This window comes from Balaenoptera borealis, assembly GCF_965194805.1.
Source record: "Balaenoptera borealis genome assembly, chromosome: 18".
Classification (NCBI taxonomy): domain Eukaryota; kingdom Metazoa; phylum Chordata; class Mammalia; order Artiodactyla; family Balaenopteridae; genus Balaenoptera; species Balaenoptera borealis.
In genome coordinates, this window is record NC_138877.1 from 78,419,556 (window position 1) to 78,437,594 (window position 18,039).

Here is an 18,039-nt window from a genome sequence, read left to right on the forward strand (position 1 = left end):
TGAAGCCAAGACCAGGGTGCGATACATCAACCCCAGGGCTAGTCTGCTTAGCTGGCGTCAGGAAATGGTCCCGGGACCGTGGGCCGATTCTAGAAACCCAACACCTGTGCAGATAAAGAGTAAGAAAGAGATTCCCTTTTCCGTAGGGTCTCCTCTTTTTCACTTACTTACAGCTCCCACCCTCCCAACTAATTTTGATGAAACATTATTGTAATCTTTCACTAAAATTAGTTTTAATTTTATCCAACATGGACACTCTAGCTGATGTTCTTGGTGGCCAACCCAAGACTGAAATTGAGCTGCCATCACTCTGATGGTTATGACATAACAAAATGCAGTGTATTTTAAACATTCTTTTCTGCACTGGAAATACGAGAAATTGAAGTTGGTTCCCAATTAATTTAATTCTTCACCAGCCTCAGTATCAAGAAAGGAAAGTACACTTGCAGTGACATTAGGTTTGGGGGACCATCACACAATAGTTTCGGAGCAGCAGTTCTTAAATATTTTGGTCCCCAGGGCACAGTGCCCTCTTAGAAAATGTAGAAGACCTGTCTGTGTGAGTTACACCTATAAATACTCATCACATTACAAAGTAACACTGAGAATTTTTAGAAAGTATTAATTTATTTAAAAATAACTATAATATACAATATAACAGTGATAATAAATAAACATTACTTTTTAACCTATTCTTGTGAAAAATACCTATATTTTCAAGAGAAAAAGGCAGTTTGGTGGAAAGGGTACATTATTTTAAATCCAGGTTGGGACTTCCCTGGTGGTCCAGTGGTTAGGACTCCGAGCTTCCACTGCAGAGGGCCCGGGTTCGATCCCTGGTCAGGGAAACTAAGATCCCGCAAGCCGCACGGCGCGGCCAAAAAATAAATAAATAAAAAGTTTAAAAAATAAACTTAAAAAAAATCTGGCTTAAGAGAAGACAGGTGAGTTTTCATATCTGCTTCAGTATTCAGTCTGCTTCTGTGTGTTTTGGTCGAAGTGGGTAAAGCAAATAGGACCTCACGCAGATGTGTACTTGGAAAAGGGAAGAGTGTTTTAATTTTAACTAATTATGGGTATTCTTCTTTGGCACTACACCAAAATGTGACAGGCATTCGTATCCTATAGGTTAATTGCACTGAATCTGAAAACAGGTCAATGAACATTTGGTCGTATTTTATATTTAAATCCACTGGTTTATCCTGTGCTTGAATGAGTCTTACACCCATTTGTGGTTTTGTGACATCACGCACTGGTTATTTGGAAAATTTTGGCTCATGGAGTCACGCAGATGACAAGTTTCATTATACCATTAATACATCCAAAAATCACACTCGTTAATATCACCACCAACTTCAACAACAAAAAGCCTTTAAGAATTAGGCTTTAAGTTGAAAATTAAACTCATAGAGGCAAGTTTTCAGAAATTTGAGTTTTCATTTCAAAAATCGAATGTTATCATTGACAACAAATGCTGCCAATCATTTCCCTTGAATTGACGGACTGCTTCTTTCACTTTCCCCAGATATTCAAGTCTCGATGTCATAGCTTGTTTGTCGGGGGTTCTTTCGAGTAAAGACAGCTCTCAGTGAGGGAGAAGAGCGGCTGGTCTAGCGCATCTCGGCCAAGGTCACGGTGTCCTTGCAAGACCAGCACCGCGCTTCCCATCCCATCACACAGAGCGTGGAAGAGATGTATGCTCAAGGGCTGAGCGTTAAAATAGTCACTTATACAGCACCGTCAAGGCATTTCTTACGAATGGCTGGCATTATTAATTATTACCATTATTATTTCCTGTGAATACACGGCCTTGAAGTTCCCTGTGACGACGGGCACAGGTGGGAGCCGCTGCTTTGATTTGGGCTCAGACCCCAGCAGTTTGGCCACCGCAGACTCTGCACCATCAGTGCAAGTATCCACACGGGGAGAAGGTCAAGAACACCTTGGCATGTTCACGAAAACACTCTGGACCTTGGGACCCTTTATAAAGGTTTTAGGGTTCCCCAGGTGACTGTGTACCACATTTTAAAAATTGCTAAATTAGATGCTATGTAAGGGCCAAAACAAAAAGCAGTTGTTTTACTAGAAATGTATGGGGACTCCAGGAACACATTAAAAACAACCCAAGCCCGGGCCCTAGCGATGGGGGTGATATCTTTAGCCATCGAAGTGGCCAAAATCTGTGATATACTTGGAGAGCTTTACCTACAAAGAGACAGCGTGTTAAGTCATAAAGAGCAACTAGCATCTTCAGTTTGAGAGACTGTATCCAGCAAATCGCACGTGAAGAACGAATAGAGATGAGGATCTAGACCCGCACCGGCGCACCGCTGGTTTGAGGAATCAGTGGGCTCCTCTGCTGGACGTGTTCCTCCTACTTCCATGCCCTTGACCCCACTGGGGATGGCGCAGGGAAGAGTACGTGAATCGCAGTATAATTGCAGGTAATTTTCATAAAAATATTCAGTTTAAAAAAAATAGGAATGTGACATGCATCCTACAGAAAACAAAATAGCTTAACAAAAATCTTCAAAAGTAAGAAAAATGTCATATTGGTAAAACGGGTAAAATCTGTAAAATGTTAGTATGCAGGCGATCCTCATTTCAGACAATAAATCCATTTTTTTAAGCAAACTAAGACAATACAAGCTAACAATGGCTAGAGCTGCACTTAATCTTTAGAATTCAGTTTATGCCTTGGCAGTTTACTCTGTTTTTGGTGAACGCAGGTTTTTTTTGAAAGCTTTTTGGCTTCAATTCAGGCAAAAGCAAAACAAGACTGAAAATGTACAGTATTATGAGCCTCAGATTGACGCCAAAGACAGCAACTCTCAGCTCATTTGTTTTAAAGGTTGTGCATCTGATTACAAGTGTCTTTAATACGCTTTTTTGGGAACAAAATGGGATAGATCTAAAAATGGAAAATGAACGCTTTGCTAATGTGTATTGATATTTTAAGAATATTGACATTTCATAACTAGTTTATACAGAAAATACATTTGCAAGGTGTTTTTAAGTCTTGTTTAGACCAGTTGCTGATTACTTTATTACTATCGAATAAACCATTAAGGGGACTACATAACTGCAATATAATTATTTATTAAACCTTTTACAGTGAAATGAACACTTGGAAAGAGACAACTGTCTCTGCTTTATCTTAACCAATAATTATAATATATTTACCATGTGTTTTTTTATGTCACTGATGCATGGTAAATTGTATGTATGGTGATGTTACATTTTACCCATAAGGGTTGTTATTTTATAATTGTGCTAAATCTAATTAGAATATATATAGCAAAGAAAACCAGCCACCAACACAACGTCCTGCCCACCTGGCCATTTGTTGCCTGATTTCATTACCTTTACTCCAGAATAGACTCTGGGCTGTGTCCAATTAGCAGGATTGGGTGGCAGGTTCGGGATAAAAAGGAGTTTTTCCTTCAGGAAAGTTACTGATGAGAGAAATCTTCACACTTGCTGCTGTAGGGGCTAACACCCCGTCGGGTTTGCACACCCCCGTGCACCAGCCCTGCACGTGTGGTCCGGCGGAACTACCGGGACCCGGGAGCTTCTTGACGTGGTCTTTTTCAGTGTCATACATGTAGGAGGACATCTAGGGAGCCATGTGTGTATTTCATGATGTGTGTGGTGTGAAAGAAACAATATAATGTGGGAAATGAGAGGAAAAATGAAAATTATAGGCAAGAAAACTAGGAAAACCTCCAAAAGCCTATACAGAGTGTATATTTTTATATCTAAAGAGTTAAGGTCCTAATAACCCAAAAAACTAAATGCAAGAGGATGATTCATTACACAGATTTGTATTGTTAGGAAGAGACAGACAACCTGCATTTGAATCTCAGCTCTACTTAGCTACCCTTAGCTGTGTGATTTGGGGGAAATTACTTAACTTCTCTGAGCCTTTGTTTCCCCTTCTGTAAAATGGGCATAATGATAATACCTACCTCATTGGACTCTTGTGAGGGTGAATTGAATGAAGTGGTCCATGATTGGGGCCTGGTAAATAGTAAGTGCTCAATAAACGGTAGTAATTTTTCTTCTTGTTGCCTTTGGAAAGCGTCAGGTGTGAATCCTGATTCTCCTTTTGTAATCACTGTGCCACAGAATATCACTGAAGCAAGTGGATGAGCTGACGCCTGGGTTCCCCCTAGGGGAGAGGGAGGGGGGCCGGGCGAGGACACAGGTTCTCCCACCAGGCTGGTGCTACTCCAGCTGATATGTCCACTGTACACCCTGCAGACAAACAGCATCAGAAAATGGGGTTCCAAAATCCCTCCATCAGGACGATGGGGCCAGAGCAGAGAAGAGGAATGTGATCCAGCACATCACTTCTCAAAGTGACCGTATTTGCTCCCCGCCCTGGGGCTTTGAAAGAGCTGGTAAATAAGATATTTTACTCAGAAGCCATTACTACGGGCTGCTGAGGAAAGGGTGAGATCGGTCCTTTTGCTCTATAACCATGTCCTTGAGGGCTGGCACCCCACAAAAGTCCCCGTGGATCACCTACGGAGACAGCCCTGGCGCCGTGATCATGGGCGCCTTTGTGACCTGTGGGCAGGAACCAGGTCTGCTACAGAGAGAACATGCACTTCCGATCTTTTTTTAAACTTTTTATTGTCAAAAATTTCAAACCTATCCTAAAGTAGAGAGACTAGTATAATGAACCCCCGAGCCTCTCACCCAGGATAATTATTGACATTTGGTCATTCACCTGACCCCCTCCCACTTCTTACTCCCTGCGTTATTATAAAGCCCATCCTGGACATCATATCACTTCATTGGTAATAATATGGATAATAACCCATTAGTATGGCTATTATAAAAGATTTTTTTTTTTTAAAAAAGAGAAAATAACAAGTACTGGCAAGGATATGGAGAAATTGGAGCCCTTGTGCATTGTTGGTGGGAATGTAAATTGGTAGAGCCGCTCTAGGAAACAATATGGTAGTTCCTCAAAAAGCTAAAAATAGCACTACCATAACATCCAGCAATTCCACTTCTGGGTACATAACCAAAAGAATTGAAAGCACCATCTTGAAGAAATATTTGTACACCCACGTTCATAGCAGCATTATGCACAGTAGCCAAAAGGTGGAAACAACTCAAGTTAAATGTGGTCCACCCGCACAATGGAATATTATTCAGCCTTAAAAAGAAGAAAATTCTGACACACCCTGCAACATGAATGAACCTTGAAGACATTACGCTAAGTGAAATGAGCCAGTCACAAAAGGACAAATACTACATGATTCCACTTACGTGAAGAACCTGGCGTAGTCAAACTCTTGGAGTCAAGAAGTAGATGGTGGGGGCCAAGAACTGGGGGCACAGGGGACCGGAGGGTTACTGTGTAGTGGGGACAGAGTTTCAGTGTTGCAAGATGAAACAGTTCTGGAGGTAGATAGCAGTGGTGGTTGTACAATCACGTGAATGTATTCAATGCCACTGAACTATGTACTTAAAAACTGTTAGAAGGAAAAGTTCACAGTGTGCATATTTTATTGATACTGATTTTTTTAGTGTTTTTTAAATTGACAGAATTCAATACTATCAAATATTCAGGCAATGTTCAAAATTCACTTATTGTCTCATCAGTGTCTTTTTTTGCAATTGGTTTGTTCAAAATCAAAACCCAGAGCCTCTACACTGTGTGTGGCCAATGTGCTTCTCACATCTTTTCTGGTCTGAAACAGTTCTTCTTGTCTCCTTTACACTCTTGCCACATATTTACTGAAGAAACTAAGTCCTTTGTCCTGTAAAAGTTCCCATAGTCTGTATTTTGCTGGTGGCCTCGGCATGATTCTCCGTCCCCTGGCTTTTCCGTAAACTGATCGTCTTTTCCAGAACAAGGCTGTCCAGTGGAACTTTCTGCAAAGACGGGATTGTTCTGCATCAGCCCTGCCTCCTGCAGCCGCCACCAGCCACGTGTGGCTCCTGAGCCCTGGAAACGTGGCTGGTGCCGCTGAGGAACTGAATATTTAGTCTACTTTCATGCTGAGTAATTTAATTTTACATCCTTTTTAAAAGCGCAGGCCTAGAGACTTAATCAGATTCAGGCTCTTTGTTTGGTCCAGGAAGCACTTTGATGGGCTGTGTCCTCAGGTGAACCCGGATCTGTCACAGACGCGCAGCACCAGTGCCCTGGGCTGCAGCTGGCCGGTAGGGGTGACCTCTGTGGCGCCCCTACGATGCCAGAGGCCCGTACATGTCCTGGTGGGGACTGTGCTACTCACAGCCCCACTGGCATCTGTCAGGACCACCGGCACTTCACAGGGAAAGGGGCAGAGATACGGGAGGTGAATAACTCACCTGGGGCCACGCAGCCAACAAGCGCTGTAGGCCGCATCAGACCAGGTGGCCTTTCTCAGAACCCACACCCTTAGCCACAGCCATCCTGTCTGGTTTGATCTGGTTTCTTCCCAAAACGTTTACCTTCTGTGGCGTGTGGACAAAACCATTATCTTCTTGTCTCAGCTCATTTCAGATCAGCCTCCTCTTGGACCTAAACTTCAGGAATATATGGATTCCTTAAAATACCCCTTCTGTGTTTCTCCACACAGCTACCCACCTCTCCCTGCCTGGAGTTGGGCTGAAATTCTGAAATGTGTTAATATTGACTCCATGGTCACCAGCCATCTGTTCTGTTAAAAAGAAAATCAAGTCCTCAAGGTTTTTTTATAGGCATACATGGATTGATTTATTCTCTTTTCTAGTCATTTTGCTTTATTTATTTTATTATTTTTTGATACAGCAGGTTCTTATTAGTTATCTAGTTTATACATATTAGTGTATATATGTCAGTCCCAATCTCCCAATTCATCCCACCACCATCCCCGCCACGCTTGCCCCACTTGGTGTCCATACGTTTGTTCTCTACATCTGTGTCTCTATTTCTGCCTTGCAAACCAGTTCATCTGTACCATATATATGCGTAATATACGATATTTGTTTCCACATATATGCGTTAATATACGATATTTGTTTTGTATTCCACATATATGCGTTAATATACGATATTTGTTTTTCTCTTTCTGACTAACTTCACTCTGTATGAAGGTCTCTAAGTCCATCCACGTCTCTACAAATGACCCAATTTCGTTCCTTTTTATGGCTAGTATTCCATTGTATGTATGTACCACATCTTTTTTATCCATTCGTCTGTCGATGGGCATTTAGGTTGCTTCCATGACCTGGCTATTGTAAATAGTGCGGCAATGAACATTGAGGTGCGTGTGTCTTTTTGAATTATGGTTTTCTCTGGGTATATGCCCAGTAATGGGATTGCTAGGTCATATGGTAATTCTATTTTTAGTTTTTTAAGGAACCTCCATACTGTACTCCATAGTGACTATATCGACTTACATTCCCACCAACAGTGCAAGAGGGTTCCCTTTTCTCCACACCCTCTCCAGCATTTATTGTTTGTAGATTTTCTGATGATGCCCATTCTAACCGGTGTGAGGTGATACCTCATTGTAGTTTTGATTTGCATTTCTCTAATGATTAGTGATGTTGAGCAGCTTTTCTTGTGCCTCTTGGCCATCTGTATGTCTTCTTTGGAGAAATGTCTATTTAGGTCTTCTGCCCATTTTTTGATTGGGTTGTTTGTTTTTTTAATATTGAGCTGCATGAGCTGTTTATATATTTTGGAGATTAATCCTTTGTCCGTTGATTCGTTTGCAAATATTGTCTCCCATTCTGACGGTTGTCTTTTTGTCTTGTTTGTAGTTTCCTCTGCTGTGCAAAAGCTTTTAAGTTTTATTAGGTCCCATTTATTTATTTTTGTTTTTATTCCCATTTCTCTAGGAGGTGGATCAAAAAAAATCTTTCTGTGATTTATGTCAAAGAGTGTTCTTCCCATGTTTTCCTCTAAGAGTTTTATAGTGTCTGGTCTTACATTTAGGTCTTTAATCCATTTTGAGTTTATTTTTGTGTATGGTGTTAGGGAGTGTTCTAATTTCATTCTTTTACATGTAGCTGTCCAGTTTTCCCAGCATCACTTATTGAAGAGACTGTCTTTTCTCCATTGTATATCCTTGCTTCCTTTGTCATAGACTAGTTGACCATAGGTGCATGAGTTTATCTCTGGGCTTTCTATCCTGTTCCATTGATCTATATTTCTGTTTTTGTGCCAGTACCATATTGTCTTGATTACTGTAGCTTTGTAGTATAGTCTGAAGTCAGGAAGTCTGATTGCTCCAGCCCCGTTTTTTTCCCTTAAGATTGCTTTGGCTATGTGGGGTCTTTTGTGTCTCCATATAAATGTTAAGATTTTTTTTGTTCTAGTTCTGTAAAAAATGCCATTGGTAATTTGATAGGGATTGGATTGAATCTGTAGATTGTCTTGGGTAGTATAGTCATTTTCACAATATTGATTCTTCCAATCCAAGAACATGGTATATCTCTCCATCTGTTTGTGTCATCTTTGATTTCTTTCATCAGTGTCTTATAGTTTTCTGAGTACAGGTCTTTTACCTCCTTAGGTAGGTTTATTCCTAGGTATTTTATTCTTTTTGTTGCAATGGTGAATGGGATTGTGTCCTTAATTTCTCTTTCTGATCTTTCATTGTTAGTGTATAGGAATGCAAGAGATTTCTGTGCATTAATTTTGTATCCTGCAACTTTACCAAAATCATTGATTAGTCTAGTAGTTTTCTGGTGGCATCTTTAGGATTCTCTATGTATAGTATCATGTCATCTGCAAACAGTGACAGTTTTACTTCTTTAACAATTTGTATTCCTTTTATTTCTTTTTCTTCTCTGATTGCGGTGGCTAGGACTTCCAAAATTATGTTGAATAATAGTGGCGAGAGTGGACATCCTTGTCTTGTTAGTGATCTTAGAGGAAATGCTTTCAGTTTTTCACCATTGAGAATGATGTTTGCTGCAGGTTTGTCATATATGGCCTTCATTATGTTGAGGTAGGTTCCCTCTATGCCCACTTTCTGGAGAGTTTTATCATAAATGGGTGTTGAATTTTGTCAAAAGCTTTTTCTGCACCTATTGAGATGATCATATGATTTTTATTCTTCAGTTTGTTAATATGGTGCATCACATCGATGGATTTGTGTATATTGAAGAATCCTTGCATCCCTGGGATAAATCCCCCTTGATCGTGGTGTATGATCCTTTTAACATGTTGTTGGATTCTGTTTGCTGGTATTTTGTTGAGGATTTTTGCATCTATATTCATCAGTGATATTGGTCTGTAATTTTCTTTTTTTGTAGTATCTTTGTCTGGTTTTGGTATCAGGGTGATGGTGGCCTCATAGAATGAGTTTGGGGTGTTCCTTCCTCTGCAATTTTTTGGAAGAGTTTGAGAAGGATGGGTGTTAACTCCTCTCTAAATGTTGGATAGAATTCACCTGTGAAGCCATCTGGTCCTGGACTTTTGTTTGTTGGAAGATTTTTAATCACAGTTTCAATTTCATTACTTGTGATTGGTCTGTTCATATTTTCTATTTCTTCCTGGTTCAGTCTTGGAAGATTATGCCTTTCTAAGAATTTGTCCATTTCTTCCAGGTTGTCCATTTTATTGGCATAGAGTTGCTTGTAGTAGTCTCTTATGATGCTTTGTATTTCTGTGGTGTCCGTTGTAACTTCTCCTTTTTCATTTCTAATTTTATTGATTTGAGTCCTCTCCCTCTTTTTCTTGATGAGTCTGGCTAAAGGTTTATCAATTTTGTTTATCTTCTCAAAGAACCAGCTTTTAGTTTTATTGATCTTTGCTATTGTTTTGTTTCTATTTCATTTATTTCTGCTCTGATCTTTATTTTCTTGGGACTTTTCTCTCTCTCTTCTCCTTCTGGGACCCCTATAGTGTGAATGTTGTTGTGTTTAATGTTGTCCCATAGGTCTCTTAGGTTGTCTTCATTTCTTTTCATTCTTTTTTCTTTATTCTGTTCCGCGACAGTGAATTCTACCATTGTGTCTTCCTGGTCACTTAACCGTTCTTCTGCCTCAGTTTTTCTGCTATTGATTCCTTCTAGTTTATTTTTCATTTCAGTTATTGTATTGTTCATCTCTGTTTGTTTGTTCTTTAATTCATCTAGGTGTTTGTTCTTTAATTCTTCTAGGTCTTTGTTAAACATTTCTTGCATCTTCTCGATCTTTGCCTCCATTCTTTTTCTGAGTCCTGGATCATCTTCACTATCATTATTCTGAATTCTTTTTCTGGAAGGTTGCCTATCTCCACTTCATTTTAGTTGTTTTTCTGGGGTTTTATCTTGTTCCTTCATCTGGTTCATAGTCCTCTGCCTTTTCATTTTGTCTATCTTTCTGTGAATGTGGTTTTCATTCCACAGGCTGCAGGATTGTAGTTCTTCTTGCTTCTGCTGTCTGCCCTCTGGTGGATGAGGCTATCTAAGAGGCTTGTGCGAGCTTCCTGATGGGAAGAACTGGTGGTAGGTAGAGCTGGGTGTTTCTCTGGTGGGCAGAGCTCAGTAAAACTTTAATCCATTTGTCTGCTGATGGGTGGGGCAGAGTCCCCTCCCTGTTGGTTGTTTGGCCTGAGGTGACCCAGCACTGGAGCCTATCCGGGCTCTTTGGTGGGGCTAATGGCGGACTCCAGGAGGGCTCACACCAAGGAGTACTTCCCAGAACTTCTGCTGCCAGTGTCCTTGTCCCCGCAGTGAGCCACAGCCACCCCCGCCCCGCCTCTGCAAGAGACCCTCCAACACGAGTAGGTAGGTCTGGTTCAGTCTCCTGTGGGGTCACTGCTCCTTCCCCCGGGTCCTGATGCACACACTACTTTGTGTGTGCACTCCAAGAGTGAAGTCTCTGTTTCCCCCAGTCCTGTCGAAGTCCTGCATCAAATCCCCATTTTGCTTTGTTTTAAATGAGCGAACTTACAGTAATGGAAAGAGTCAGGTTGGCTGCGCACCATCGGGCGGGTCCACGATGCTGGAGCAGTACCGTGCCCGGCACCTGAGCGGAGTGCGTGTGCGCATGTGCACAGGGCATCAGGATGCAGACGGGGCTGCGTGTGAAGGTCCAGACCTCCTCCCTGGTGACCCCGCGTTTGGCGCGAAATGCAAAATGGTTTAGCATTGCTCTCCTCTCTCACTGTGTGTTCAGAGAGGCAAGCAGGGCCCCGCCTGTCTCGGGCAGCGGTGGCGTGGACAACAGGAGGGGACTTGGCTTTGCAGTGTCTCGGGTGGGCGTTCAGACGCCAGCACCGTGCTGCCCTAACTGTGTGGCCTCAGCAGGTCCTTGATGCCTCCTGAGCCTCGGGGTTCTCATCTGTAAAACGGAGGTAATGCACCACCTGCGGAGTTTATCATGACGGGGTCCCACGTGGGCACCTCTGCCGGTGGGGAGATGATGGGAAGGATTCAGTGGAATCCTTCAGTGGAAGGAAATGTTACTGAAGCAAATCCGAAGTCAAAAGTAAACTTTGGTGAATATCTTCTGTAAGATGTGAACATGGTTAAACATGACCTTTGGGCACGTGGAGTATGTTAATTTGCACAGTTGAGAAAGGAAATCTGAGAACAGGTGATCACAAGAGGGAAGCAAATGTGGAGGCCGAGTCAGTGCCGTTGGTGAAAATAAAAACCTAGTTTCTAAGGTATTTTGCACGTAAGTAGATGGAAACTGTGTAGTTTATATTCATTGGGCACTTGATGTGATCCAGGTCTTTCTATAGGCCTAAAAAGTGGGGTTAATTCACAACTAATTCTGCTGATATGAATTCTATAGTTTTAAAAAATATATAACTCAAAGTATGATTACAACTGTAGAAAGAAAATACAATCCAGTATACATAATGGAAGAAAATAATTTATGTGTTTGCAGTAATTATCTTTAAGTGTAGGATGAAAGTGGTTTTGTCCTTTTCGACTTTTCTGTATCATGTAGCTTCTCAACAGTGACCCTAGTCACTTAAAAGTATTTAAGAAATGCTTATTGATTTGGAAAAGAAAGGCCCTGTCCAGAGGTAACTAGCTCACCAGCGTTATTAAAGAAAAATGCTCCCCTGTCTGGTGGGTGCACACAGGGTCTGTGGTGAAGCAGGGATGCAGCTCAGAGACATTACCACCTTCACATCAGGCGTGAGGGGCCAGCACAGGAGAGCCTGGCTTGACAAGCGGCAGACATCCTTCTTGTGCTGGGAAGAGGAGGCCAAAGCAGTATGGGTTGAATCGTGGCCCCCAAATTCCTGTGTTGAAGCCCCAACTCCCAGGACCTCAGGATGTAACTGTATTTGGAAATAGGGTCTTTACAGAGGTCGTCACTCAACAGGCTGCTTGCAAGGGATGTAGTCAAGCGACCCGCTTCGCTTGGTCGCTGACAACCTGGGAGAGGCAGCCCTCTGACACCTGCTTGGTACCAGCAGGTCCTGAGTGTCCCACGCCTAGGCACACCTAGGTCAGTGCGCGAAGGGGTCCTCTCTCTGGACTCGGCACCCGTGGGGCTCACTCACAGCCAGCTCGCCGTCGAGCCTGGAAAGAGCCGTGCTCGCAAAGCACCACGGCTGCCTGTGCGCATCCTCAGGTTCTGCGAACCCCCGTGCCGTGTAAACGGGAGCAAACAGTTTGCAGCACTCACACCAAACAGACCCCAGTATGTACAGTGGCTCGAACACAGTAGAAACGGGCTCACCACACCACCCAGCCAGTGCACCCGCCCTCGGGCGTTCATCCCGACGTCACACAGAGTCTGTGCACACGCGTGGGTGGCCGCTGATTCACCATCGCTGAAGCCGGAGGCTGTCCAAAGGTGCCGCCGTGGGCGACGGTGAAACAAGCCGGTCCCCGAGCCCTGGAGCACTGCCCCCGGCGGAAAGGAGTCAACTGGATGCTCCCCCAGGGAATTAGGCTGAGGAAGAAAGGTCAGGTGCGGGGTGTTCCACTTACAGGACATTCCTGAGGTGAGCCAGTCGTAGCGCTGGAGAGAAGATGCCTGTTTCCAGGACCAGGGAAGGGGGGAGGGGTCGGCGTGGGAGGGGGGATCCTGAGAGACCGCGTTACGGGTCTCGGGTCTCGACGGGGTGGCGCTTACAGGAAGCTGCACAGGGGGTAGTGCTGCATAGAGCTGCATGCGTGCGTACACACACACACACACACACACACACGCGCGTACGTGTGTACACCCGGATGTGTAGAACAGGAGAAAACTGAGAACTCTGTGGACCTGATCACTGTCAAACTCCTGCAATTGATATTGTGCGGCAGTTATGCAAGGGACCGACCTATACACGTCTTTGCAGCCTTCTGTGAATCAGTCATTGTTTCAAAGCAAAATGTTAAGGTAATAAACGAGAAGGGGAGAGGGCTGTGCCAGGATGGAGAGCATGAGTGGGAAGATGATTTTCTGTTTTTTTATTGAGGTGAACCACGCATAGGCCTCAGGTCGCCTGATTGTAGGGGCGCAGCTCTGAATGTCTGCACAGGACGCGCCCACGTGACCCCTCACCCTGAAGGGTCCTTCTTGCCCTTTTGCCTTCACTGCCGTGCCCCTCAGAGGCACCCTGCACCCCGGCTGGAGCAGGACCGCAGACACCTCCCTGGTCCCAGCAGAGAGGGTCCTCGTTCACCATTACAGCTCCATGTTTTATTTATAATCTTCAATCCATCTCTTACTGATGAACGCTTAGTTTCCAGTCATTGGCTAATCTGCACGGTGCTGCGATGAATAACCCTTTGCCTACATTTTACACGCGGGGAGGTATATCTTTAGGGTAAATTCCCAGAGGCAGGACGACATCTGAAACGTTCACGGGTGCTGCTGACTCGCCCTCACCTGCCCTCCCCAACAGCGTGTGTGCGGCTCTCCCAGCCCGCAGCGCCTGCCGACCGAATTCTGGATGTTTGTCACGCTTGTTAGTGAAATATGGCATCTCAGTAGCTGAGCTTCTCATCACTTAGGGGCCGTTTGCTTTCCCTTTTCTGTGGCCCAACTTGTTCGTTTCCTTTGCCCATTTTTCTTCCAGGTCTGTGGTCTTTTTCTTAACGATTTGTAATACCTTACATAGTAGGGAAAGTGGTCCTTTGTGATATAAGTTGCATTTCTCTTAACTACTGTTGAATTTATGAGCCTTAATTCATTCTCCCCAGCCCAGGCTATAAAGAACCTCGCCCATGATTTATTCTAGCATTTGCATGGTTTCTTTTGTTTACATTTAATTTTTTGGTCCATTTGGAGTCTCTTCCAGTGAATGGTATGATATGTGAACCCAAATGCGTTTTTACAGTTGGTTCTGCAGTTCCCCCAACACCGTTTACTGGAAAACACACCTTCTCCTGGACATGAGCCGTCACTCTCTTCACATCTGAGTTGCCGTCTCTGCACCCTGGTCCCTGTGCCACCTGCATGTCTGGCTCTCCCAGCCTCGTCTTCATGCTGCTTAACTCCGAGGCCTCATGCTCCTGTCCCGCTGGGCTGGGGGCCCCTTCATCACTCTTCTTTTCATTATTTCCCAGCTGTTACTTATTTTTTCATATGAACTTTGAAATTAACTTGTTTGGCTTAACAAGCATTGAGGTGTTGAGACTTCTTATTCAACCAACTGGGTCTTTCTGTTCTTCAACTCTGTCTTAAAGCTTCCCTCACAGCCAGTACTCTTGCTTCTTGAGTTTGTTTCTACTTTTTGTTGCTGTCGTGGCTGCTGCTGCCACTGTTCTTTTGATGACAAATGAGGGTCTTTCTTCCATTTATTCTCTAATTTGTTTGTATCTATGATGGATACTGATTTTCAGGTGCATAAACAAGACAACTGACCTGAACTCTTCAAAAATGACAGTATCATGAAAGCCAAAAGAAAAAAAAAGCAAATAAAACAGATGGGGGAACAGCTCAAACTGAAAGGAAACAGAGGTACCGGGGCAAGTTCATGCGATGTGTGATCTTGTCTGGGGACAGTTGGGGACATTTTGTATGAGCTGTGTGACTAGGTGTGGACACTGAGTCAAGGGTGCGTTGCTTGGGTTGGTCACAGTGTCGGCGTTTTGCAGGAGGACGTCCTCGTCCTTGATCAATGTGGAGCGCTGGGTGGGGGACCCGCGAGTCTGCAACTCGCTGCCCAGGGATTTAGTGACAAATGAGAACAAGACAGAACTGTGCACACTCACACACAGACGCACATACACACGCACACACACGCAGAGGCAGACATGGAAATGTGAACCATCGGTGAATGTAAAGCGCTTATGCTGTTACTTTTTCAGCTTCTCTGCAAGTTTGACCATTTTCCAAAGTTGGGGCACAAAGAAAATCCATGTAAGATGCTTGACATGTAGATAATGGTCTGTGGGGACCATCACCATGTTGGTTCACCCCCCCAGGAGGACCGGAATTCTGGGTTTTAATCTACCCTCTTTCCTCCCACCGCTGCTTCCCTAAAGTCCCTGGTGAGTGTAGCCTCAGGGTGCCTCTCAGCTCACAGATGACGCAGTCTCTCCAGCCACAAGAATCACTTCATTTCTGTGCCAAAAAGGTCCTGGTCAACCACCTTCCAAAGTTTACTGTGAAGGGTGCCCAGTATGGGGCGGACCTCCCCTGCTGCAAAGGCAGCAGGGCCCAGGCAGCTGTCACGGAAGCAAGAGGACGTCCAGCTGGATTCCCTCAAAACCCACGAAGAAACATGCTCTTTTGATGCGACTTTGCCAAATAAGTGAGAAGAGTCTCGTTGCTTTTTTGAAGAGAGAAAATTGTTTAGGGGGAAAGTACGAGCTAAAAAAGCACAGAAGCTACTGCAGATAAAGATGGCTTCTGCCCCAAACTGCATTGTTGGCGTAATCCGAGAGAGGGGTGGACTGAAAAATACCGTCCCTCATATTCGAAAGCTTCATTCCACAGCGGTTCTCCCAACACACCCGAGTGCGTCTTTCCTCTGCATCCCGGGCTGCCCCTCGGCCCCATCCAGGAGCTCAGCTCCCCCTCTCCCCCGCCGGGTCCCGCCAGCGCTGCCCAGTAGCTGGACCAGGAGCCACGGATGCCGTCGCCATGGGAACCTGCGAGGAGAGCCGGGGGTGTGGGTGTGCGGCCGCAGTGCCCCACGCATCCTTCACAGCCACCAGGGCTCTCTCTGCTCAAACGTCCTTGAGAAAGCGCGGACAGGTTCCCGGACTCCGACACCTGCTGGTTCACACCTGGGAGGCAGGTCCCTCAGCCCTCACCTGGGCAGAGGGGACAGGAGCGGGGGAGGGGCGACGGCGGACTCCAGGCTCCCCTCTGTGAGCGCAGGACACTGCCCCCTCCCCCAGGCCGGAGCAGGTGGCAGAGGGATGGAGGTGAGCTTTCTACTGAGCTACGTTCTCACAGTCAGGATGTGGAATTTTCCAGAGCTCCTAAGGACCCAAACTTGGCCCCCGGCACCCCCATCTAGCAGGGAGTATTTTATTCTCTCACGCAGGTTAGCTTTCTACACCTGTCAGCAAAGGCCTTGTTCTCGAGAAGACGATCGGATTGACATGCTTTCGCACCCGCCGAGTTTCAAAGGAAGTCAGAGCGCAAGCGAAGGGCCGCGCTGCGGACCACGCGGCGCATCGATGGGCCTCCAGCCCAGCCCCGTGAGGGAGTCCGGCCGCTCCGCCCGCAGCCTCTGTCCCACGGGACCTGGGAGGGACGTGCAGGGCTTCGTCAGCTGTCACGCTGGGCTGCCGGCTCCACGCCTTCCGCCGTCCGTCCCTCCTCCTCTGCCTGCTGACCCTACGGAGCCCGGGATCAACACAAGAGACCGAGGCTCCCCGTGCGCAAAGGAAGGCGGCCAGCACTCACGGGGAGCTTCCTGCACGAAGCGCCCCGCGCGTGTGCCTTTGGGCAGCAGCCTTGGGCATTCTCCAGGACTGGGACCATTTCTCCATCTTCCGTCCCCTTCCAGCCCTGCCCAGGAGCAGGTGGGAAGTCCTGCAGGTTCACGTTAGGGAAAGGTTTATGGGGCTTGGGCAGCAGGAACCTCTCGCGTCCCCACCCGAGGACGGAGAGCCAGTGGAGGAAGAGGAGACAGGGTGGTGGGGCAATTTTGTCCTTAATGTGTGGCATCATTGAAGACCTTGTGAGATGCTGCCAGTTTTAACCCCAGTGGTGAGTGACAGAGAGCATGATCCCGTCTGAGACAGACGGAAGGTCCCAGGTGAGCCAGTGAGGTGAGCGCCTCCACCTAAAGCAGCCCCTCCCCGACCCCAGGGCAGGCCGGCCTGCTGCCATCTTACCCCTCGCCCACAGACCCGGCTCCCGGCTCCGGGCAGGGCTGTTCTGGGTGGGTGCACGTTCCCCCCCCTCCCCAGGAGGCAGGGGCAGGAAATGAGCACGTCCCCGCAGGAGGACCCCGGTCCCGGAGACCGAAGGAGGGAGGCCGCCGGGCCTCCGCTCCTCCCTTGCCGCCCTGCCTCTCCTCCCGCTTCCCCTCTGCCCACCCGGGGAGGGGGCCCTTCCTGCTCCAGGACGAGGTTCCAACATGGGTCACTGGTCTGCTTCCGAACATGCAGAGCTGGTGCCCTAAGCCCGCGCCTGTCCCCTGCGGTGGTCACCCCCCACTGTGAGCATCCCTGGGATGAAGGTCGCATGGTCACCTGCACCAGCTTCCCTCACCTTAGCTGCTGCCCCCGCCTTCCACGCTAGATGCCCCGTCCGTGTCTCATGGCACCCGGTGTCACCCCTGCACCCCGGCCCCCTGGAATTTCCTCGTTTACTCTCTGCTGACTGCGCCAGGCCACCCCTTCTCGCGGGGAGGGAATTTCTCATTCAGCTTCATGCAGCTATTTCCTGGGTGACTCTCACCCTCCCCACTTTGCCCGTGGTGGTGGGTCCTCGGTAAATGTCTGTGGAGTGACTGGTGGCCGAGTGGTTGAGTCACTGCTGCACCTGGCCATCCTCACATGTGTGGGCCTCACAAGCCAGGCAGGGTTCTGATGAAAGCGTGGTGGAGAAAGCCCTGTCCTTGCAGGGCCAGAGCACACAGGACAGTGAAAACACGCAGCAGTCAGTCCGGAGCTACGTGCTCTGCGCCGGGGCTGCCGCGGAGATGCAGGAAGGGGTGGACGCGTGGGGCTGGTCCAGGAAGGCACGTGGGCT